Consider the following 7,871-nt stretch of genomic DNA (forward strand, 5'->3'; position numbering starts at 1 on the left):
GCAATTTTTTCAAAAAAATAAATTTTGTGAAATTCTCTTTACATTTTCCTTATATCGTTCTACGCATGTGACATCATACACTGCAGTAGTCTTCTCATCCAGCAGTGACTGCGCAGATAATTTACAAATTCATAAGTTTGGGACAGATTGTCTGATTTTCCTCAGACTCTCATGATTCAACTAAAATTGTTGCATTCACTTTATCCACATGTCGTAGGACCTACCAGTATGGCCTATTGGTGTATGGTACAATCAGTGTTTGTGTTTTTCCCTCCTGTTTTTCATTTAAGGATGAGGAAAGTAAAGGAAGGAAATGATGACACCCTATACCATCTCCGACATCACCATCATAATCATGTTCATCCCTTCCTGTTTTTGTGTTCTTTTTCTTGTTCTTATTTCCTCTTCTGGGCCCGCAGTCATAGATTATAATTATTGCAAAAAAAAAAAAAAAAAATGAACCATGATGCAGCTCATCGCTATGGTACAGATTGTACTGTCAAAGCTGGGAAGACGATGAAGACTGAGAGTAACCGCCTAGGCGTGTCTTATATTAGAAAAAAAGTCGGTACACTGCAAAAAGTCCGGTGTATGAAACACCGAGCTGGTGTTAAATTTTCGGTGCTCATTAGGCCTAATTGTGGTGTTAGATTAACACCTCCGGGTGTCATTTCAAAATACAGAATTGTTTTTTGAATAGTTTCTTAGTTACTGTTTTTCTTGTTGATTTTGAACTTCAACAAGACGATCAAGAATTTTCCGATAAAGCACTTGATTCTTGGAAAAAAGGTGTGAACACATGTACACCACAGTAACACCAGTTGGTGTGGTCTCCTATTGAAGCTGGGCGGGTGTTATACCATTGATATTAATACCAGCATTATCAAATCAACGCCATGCGGTGCCATTGTTGAATTAACTAACACCGCAGCACATGCATAGCAGTGTCAAAAGTATCACCAGCTGCAGTGTCAAATCAACACCATCATAAAGTGCCAGGTGAACACTTTTCAACACCATCACAACATACTTTCTACACCTGTGGGTGTGGTCCTCTATTTTTTGATCGGTGTTAGATTTAACACCCGTGGTATATTAAATTTAACACCTATATATGCTTTTGCAGTGTAGGTCTCATGATACCCTTGCCAGTGGCTTTGCGAGATGGAAAAAGTGATAAATATTTGAAGAGTTTTATCATAAAACGAGCAAATTCCATTCTTGTTAGGCCTAAGTTGAGATATTTGTGATTAAAGCTGCTGAAAAAAAAGAAAATAAAATAAAGTACGGGATATTTTAATCTATATCTTTTCGAATAGTCCTTGCCCCTCCCCCGTTCAGCGGCCCCATCTCATGGCCGGCGGAACGGGGGGCAGGGTGGCTCGGCCCCCACTTTTTGTGCACCGTAAAGGAATACATAAGGTGTCATCACTTTGGGCCCCCACTTTTTTAACCCGGGAGTACGTAAGTGGCACTAAAAAGAAATAGATATCTAGAGAGAGATTTTGAAGTGTGAGCGCGGTATGGTTATGTTTTTCCGCTGAAGACCCTTTCTTTTTTTTCTTTTTTTTTTCTTTGTCAGCTGAAGAAACTCGGAAGTGGAAGGAGAAAGATGAGCTGAAGACGACTTTTTTTTTTTTTTTTTTTAGCTTGTTAGTTCATGTAACCCGGAAGTGCCCCCTCCCGCCCCCCCCCCCCCCCTTCCCCACTTTTGAAAACGCTCCGCCGGCCCTGCATCTCACCCGAGATCCATGCACCCATGGCATACAGGTGCTCCTCAAGTGACACCGACACTGTACTACACTGTGCCCATGTTTCTTCCTTTGCTTTCCAGTATACATGATGATTAAAATTGAGAAAATAGGGCCCTACCTCTTATAATTCGCAGCTTTAATAATAGCCCCGCACCCCAATTGTTGTTTCTCTGTTTGTATTTAACGCCTTAAATTTTTCAGCAGAATTATGTGGGGTTGCTTTACACATAAAATAAAAGACCACTGTCGTCAGTTTCAATCATGAATCGTGAAAAGATATTAGTATAGGCCTAAGATAGTTAACTCAAGACCATATTATTTTTATCAATCGTAGTGAACAGTGAATTAACAGTGTGTTTTACTATCAGCAAATCTCGCGCGCTGTGAGCTCGCGCGAAGTGATGAGCTCTAGTTCAGGGACCTGTTTCATAAAGATTGAGCGTAAGTTGCGATCAATCGCAAATTGCGTTTCATGTACAACTTTGCTACTGAGCGCAAGTTACGATCAATCTACTGAAAGTTACGCATGATTTTTCTTGAAACCAGGCGTGAGTCTCTGTATGAAACAAGGCTTTCACTCAAAACTGAATTCACGTGAAGCTCGATTCACCTATCTAATTTTTACGCTCAAGAGTGGACCGAGGGTAAGATCAATCGTAACTCTTTTCGAAAAAGGTCCTTGTACCCCTTTTATACAATAATAAAGTATAATTTACAATAATATTACTCAGTACTCGCGTATTATCTTTTTTCGCTGACTATACGCGTCAAGCCGAGTGATGGCGCGATCCCGAGAACTGCTGCGAGAGATGCAGCTCTAGATGAGTTTGCTAGCATGCTCCACCTGGCGAGAGAACGAGCTAAATGAGGTGGCACGCTCGACGAAGTATACACTTGTAAGGCTGGCGCTGCATAATGAAACCAATGTGATTGAACAGTGTATGTAGCACTAGCATAGGCCATAGCATGCTAGCACTAGCACTCTATGCAGTCTGTCCCTTGTATAGTGGAGACAAGTACAACAAAGCGTTGCAGCGAGCCTCCGAACACTCAACTCTCGGTTGGAATTAATTCGTGATACTAACGCGACATAGAAGCATCTTTTCATTACACACCGGAGTAATACAATCGAGTATTTCGGGGGTAGAGGGGATTTTCTACTTGTTCGTTTCTAGTACGAGAAAGCTTGTAGAATTTAGAGTTTGTGAAGGTGTGAAAAGCCAGCGCAAGACCCTTCTTCTCCTGATGTGGAAACGTTCGACGGTCGGTGGCGACTGAACTCGCGAAAGACAATTGGTGAGACAATGTGCTATAGTATTATTACAGTTATTTAAAAATAATTACACCGAGCCAACTGCTATGTGACAGACAGTAAGTTTCAAGTAAGCAAGTTCTTGGTGGAACCGTTTTTAGTACTGCCAATCTGTCTATGATGTTATCACGGTTATGTACAAATGTAACTTTTGCTATCAAGTATCACCATGATTTAAACTTAGAGGAAAAACAACATCCGGCGCTAGTGTACTTTCAGCACACCTGTTTGTCAATTGACCTCCAAACCAAACATGCACAAACTCACCCTTGCCTTGTTATTCAGTAAACTGAAATACTTGCATCTGAGTGTCCATTGTTCTAGATCTAGCATGTTAAGTTTTAACACTTAAAAAAGTATTTATACAGCTTTTCAAGTAGATCTATCGGAAAATGGTTGGAAAATCGGTAATCGTGTAGAAATGCACACCTACCGTTCGCTTCGCTGTTTGTCAATCAAATTTTGTGCAGCTATTGGAGATGCTAAATTGAACCATATCAAAGAGTTTTCATGGAATTAGAAGGCCGAAAAGGTAAGAAAAATGAGAAATCGGAGTTGAAAAGTACGTCGGTCGCGACCATAGTCTCCGACGTATTACTAGTGCACCGATTTCGCAGAGAACGATGTCAACGATTATAATCGATTCTGGTAGTCTCTAATTAGCCGCTTACTAACAATATCGAACTCGACTCGTGCAATACGTGTAGCCCTAAGGCCCTACTTTCTTTTTCGTATTTTTTTTTCTTATTGTTAGCTCACCGAGTCGAAGCAGGGAGGCGTGGGACCACCTCCCTGGTCGAAGGCTCAAGTGAGCTATTGTGATAGTTCTTTGTTTTCATTGCCACTATCATGATTACCACTGTTCAAATTATTGATACGATTATTCATACCAGGATTAAGACATCGATCCTTTCTTTAAAAATTATGGCAAGTATTGATTTTATCATGAAAAAAGTTGATAATAATTTAGATTAAATTATTTAATTTGAATAGTATTGAAGGGAATAGAATGTGGTTGAAGGAAAAGTGGAAGAAAAAGGTTGGGCTATTAGGGAGAGAGAAAGAGAGAGAAAAGAAGATGAGAAGGAAGTTGAATTCAAAGGGGATTTGTTTCTAGTAATTTTCATTATACCGAATTTAATAAATTAATGAGAATAGTATTACAAAAAGTGTATGTTATACAATCATGTATTACTATTCTGGACTTCTCATAAAGTGCTCATTTTACCTAAAAAGAAACAGAATATTGAAATTGAAATGGTAATATGTTTTCGATTGATAAGTTCAACTTACAGTAGAAAGTAATTGTTTTTATGATAGTATTTATTTTTCCATTTCATTTTTTTTATTATGTATACAAAAACAGCAACCCAGTATTTGCTTTTGTTTTGTAGAAATCCATTTTATTGTGCAATATTCATGATGGATAATTCCCATTTTTTCATATATCTTTTACTGTTTTGTACACATATTATCCGTCCATCATTTAGTCAGCGAAAAATGTTGACAGATATACAGTCACATGCAGGAGAAAATTAACTAAAACGAAAAAAAAAAAACAGACGCATCAAGATCACTTTCTTTTTTCCACATTATACTGTCGAGCCGACGTAATTATTGTGGTTAAACACCAAACAAGCGGCTGTATTACAGACTACAACGATCGATTATTCTCGTTATATCGCTCTTTCACATAATCGATCATCCATCATGCTACGCTGAGACAGCGTCGATCGGCGTACTTTCGAGTCAAAATTAGCTACTTTTCTTCTGTAATTGACTATGAAATTTCATGAAACCGTCAGATATGGTCCATCTTGACATTTCTGATAGCCACAAGAAATTTTCATTGACAAATTAAGGAAGGAAATGGTAGGTGTGCATGGTGTGCATTTCTACATGATTACCGGAAAATCTTGATTGCTAGAAAACTGCTCTGTAAATTTTATATAGCCTAGGCCTGCCGCTTGCACAAGCACAGTACGAAAACGTTCATCGCATGCTAAGAGGAGTGTTATTCTGTTAAGGGTTGATTACATTTGTATAGTGTAGCGACACAGCTGCTTTTTCAGTGGCTTCATGAAAAGCTTCATTGAAAAGCCAAGTCTTGCATTAGCGGTTGTACTTGTAGCATCAATTGCAAAGCGGTTGAGTGCGCACACAAGTGTGCAGCCAGCCACTCATAATCGTTTTCTATCTTTTCTTTTATTTTCAAGTAGAATCTAGATCTATATCTTCATTTTCTTTCCTCCTATCAGTCATTTCTTTATTTCGTAGTTTTCCTTTTATCTACATTGTAACTTTCTCAATTTCCTACTTATATCTATACTACTTTTTCTACGGTTTTTGTCTAATTGTTTTTTTTTTTTGTTTCCTTCATGGGTTGTTTTTCCCTCAAACTACAAGGGTCATTCCTTTCCATCCTCTCCAATATCGTTTTCTTGTGTCATTCTATAAATGAATCCTTTTCTTCATTTCCTTTTCAACCTATATGATTCTTTCTTTCCTTTCTGATCATCTTTGCTTTTATCCAGTTTTGATTCATCTCTCATTTCATCTACCTAGTGCTTTTCTGTTTTCAAGCTATATTTTTCTTTGCTTTCCTCTTTTCTTTTCAAACATATCCATCTCTCCCTTGCTTTCCTGTATAATGCAAGTTTATCTTCTTTCTTTCCTTCCATTATCTTTTAGTGAACTCTCTATTTTGTCAACCTTTTGTTTCATTTTTTCCCCAGATTTTCTTGCATTTCCTTTTCTGCCTTTTCCTAGCCTATTATATTATTTCACCTTTGCCTTATAACCACATTTTTCAGAATTTTCTTTCATGCACACACACACACACACAACCTCACACATGTACAATGCACAACGTATGCATCGCACGCACACACACACCTGCACACACACACACATACGCACACAACACGAACAAACTCATTAATCGATACCGTGATTTGGTATAAGCTGAGAAAAAGGCAGAAAAAGTATTATCTTTTTAAAGATACCATAGAAGAACTTGCTGTGATCACTGTGAGATAGCTACAGTGTACAGTACGTATTCAGATCAATTGCAGCACTCGCTGCCATGAACATATTTTTTGTACACCGTGCCATGCTGCGCTGCGTTGTCTGCTCCTGCGCAATACAGTTATTGCAGAGCAAAAGTAGCTCCGATCAACATATCCCGACAAGTGTAAAAGTGTCAAAACCATGAAAATTCCTTTTCTCCTGGACTTGAATCTCACTCAGATGCTGATATTCAAGGCAGTAGAATATTTATAACCAGTTTGTGCATGTTTGGAGGTCATTTCACAAACAGGCTGTGCGAAGGTACACTAGCGCCCAACATGATCTTTTAAACATTAAACCACAAGCACGTTTACTCTAAAAAGCTCAGCCAAAATGCAAGAATAGGACAGACATCGATATTCCACGGTAAGTCTGGCTTCATGTAATCCCTCCCCATAGCCATCTTAGGCTAATATTATGTTTGGCTTGGAGAGCTGTCCCGTGTCAGTGTAAAAAAAGACAAATGGGTAGATTCTAAATTTCATAAAAACTCCACCAAACGGATTTATTGAAAATTTTATATGGTACAGGGTGTTTTGCGATACAACTGACCTACACATGCATCAAATGTGATATCTCTAACATTTTTGTTGTTGTTGTTTAAATCACTGTTCCCTATGATAAACAGTACAGGTCTTTAATAAGTTACACATTGTTTTTGAGGTAGAAAGTATATATAGTGTCTTTTACATTGTACGTACAGTATGATTGCACTGTATGCATAGTGGAGCAGACCAGTCAATCAGTACCGGTACAAAAATGCACCACATGGTGGACTGTATTCTAACCTAAATAAGAAAAGAAGTGAATATGCTGGTAGGTATTGCAATGACAAAGAAGTAATGATGTAACCATAGTGAATACTGATTAGTATTCAGTATTGTAGTCTTTGTGTCCCTTTCAGTGAAAGTGAAAAAAAAAATGGAAGATTGATTAAAAAAGGATTGTAACTTTTACTTTCAGTGTGGGCCATAATTCTTCTTTTTCAGGCCACTAAAATTCTTGATTTAAAGATTTTAATAGCCCGAACAGGCCACCAGACAAGTGTGAGCCTTGGTATCTTTCTGACCAACATACAATGTATTTTCATCCTCACCCTACCTGCTGATAAACAAGATGTACAATTGTACATACCAGGTACTGCATTTCTGCTGAACTCTCATTCCATTGTTTAGCCATTCTCTAGACCTCCATTCCCATATATCTGTTATTTTCACACATACATGTACATTATCACTTATATTTTTGTATTCATATATATAGGAGATATTGTAAAATATGTTTGTACTCTCATACCCCGAGAGGGGGTCGATAGAGTCAATAAAATCTTACAAATCTTACAAATCCCATCTGACAAACATCCAAAGTCAAAACACCTATTACCAAACCCAGACATCGAATCAAAACATCTGTCAGTCACTGACTGTAAACTGTGTAAACTGACATTTAAGATCCCATTTTGAAAGAACACCCATTCTCCCAACCGCCACCAAATGCAATGCCCGGCCTTCATTTCTCTTTTAATAGTGTTCCCTACACTAGAGCACAAGGTATGTACTGTAAAACGAGGAATGTTGGCAGGCATTTTAATTTTGCAAAATTTTGCTTGAGCCAAGATTCGTGAAATTAAACTGCACTTGAAAGTTCTTGTCTACACTCTGTGCATTGAATGTCAGAGGCAACTCGTGAAAATTTTGTGCCGTGATAAAGGCCGTTGGCTCCAGTTCGCGAAAATT

This window comes from Diadema setosum, chromosome 6 (genome assembly GCF_964275005.1).
Source record: "Diadema setosum chromosome 6, eeDiaSeto1, whole genome shotgun sequence".
In the NCBI taxonomy this organism is placed as follows: Eukaryota; Metazoa; Echinodermata; class Echinoidea; order Diadematoida; family Diadematidae; genus Diadema; species Diadema setosum.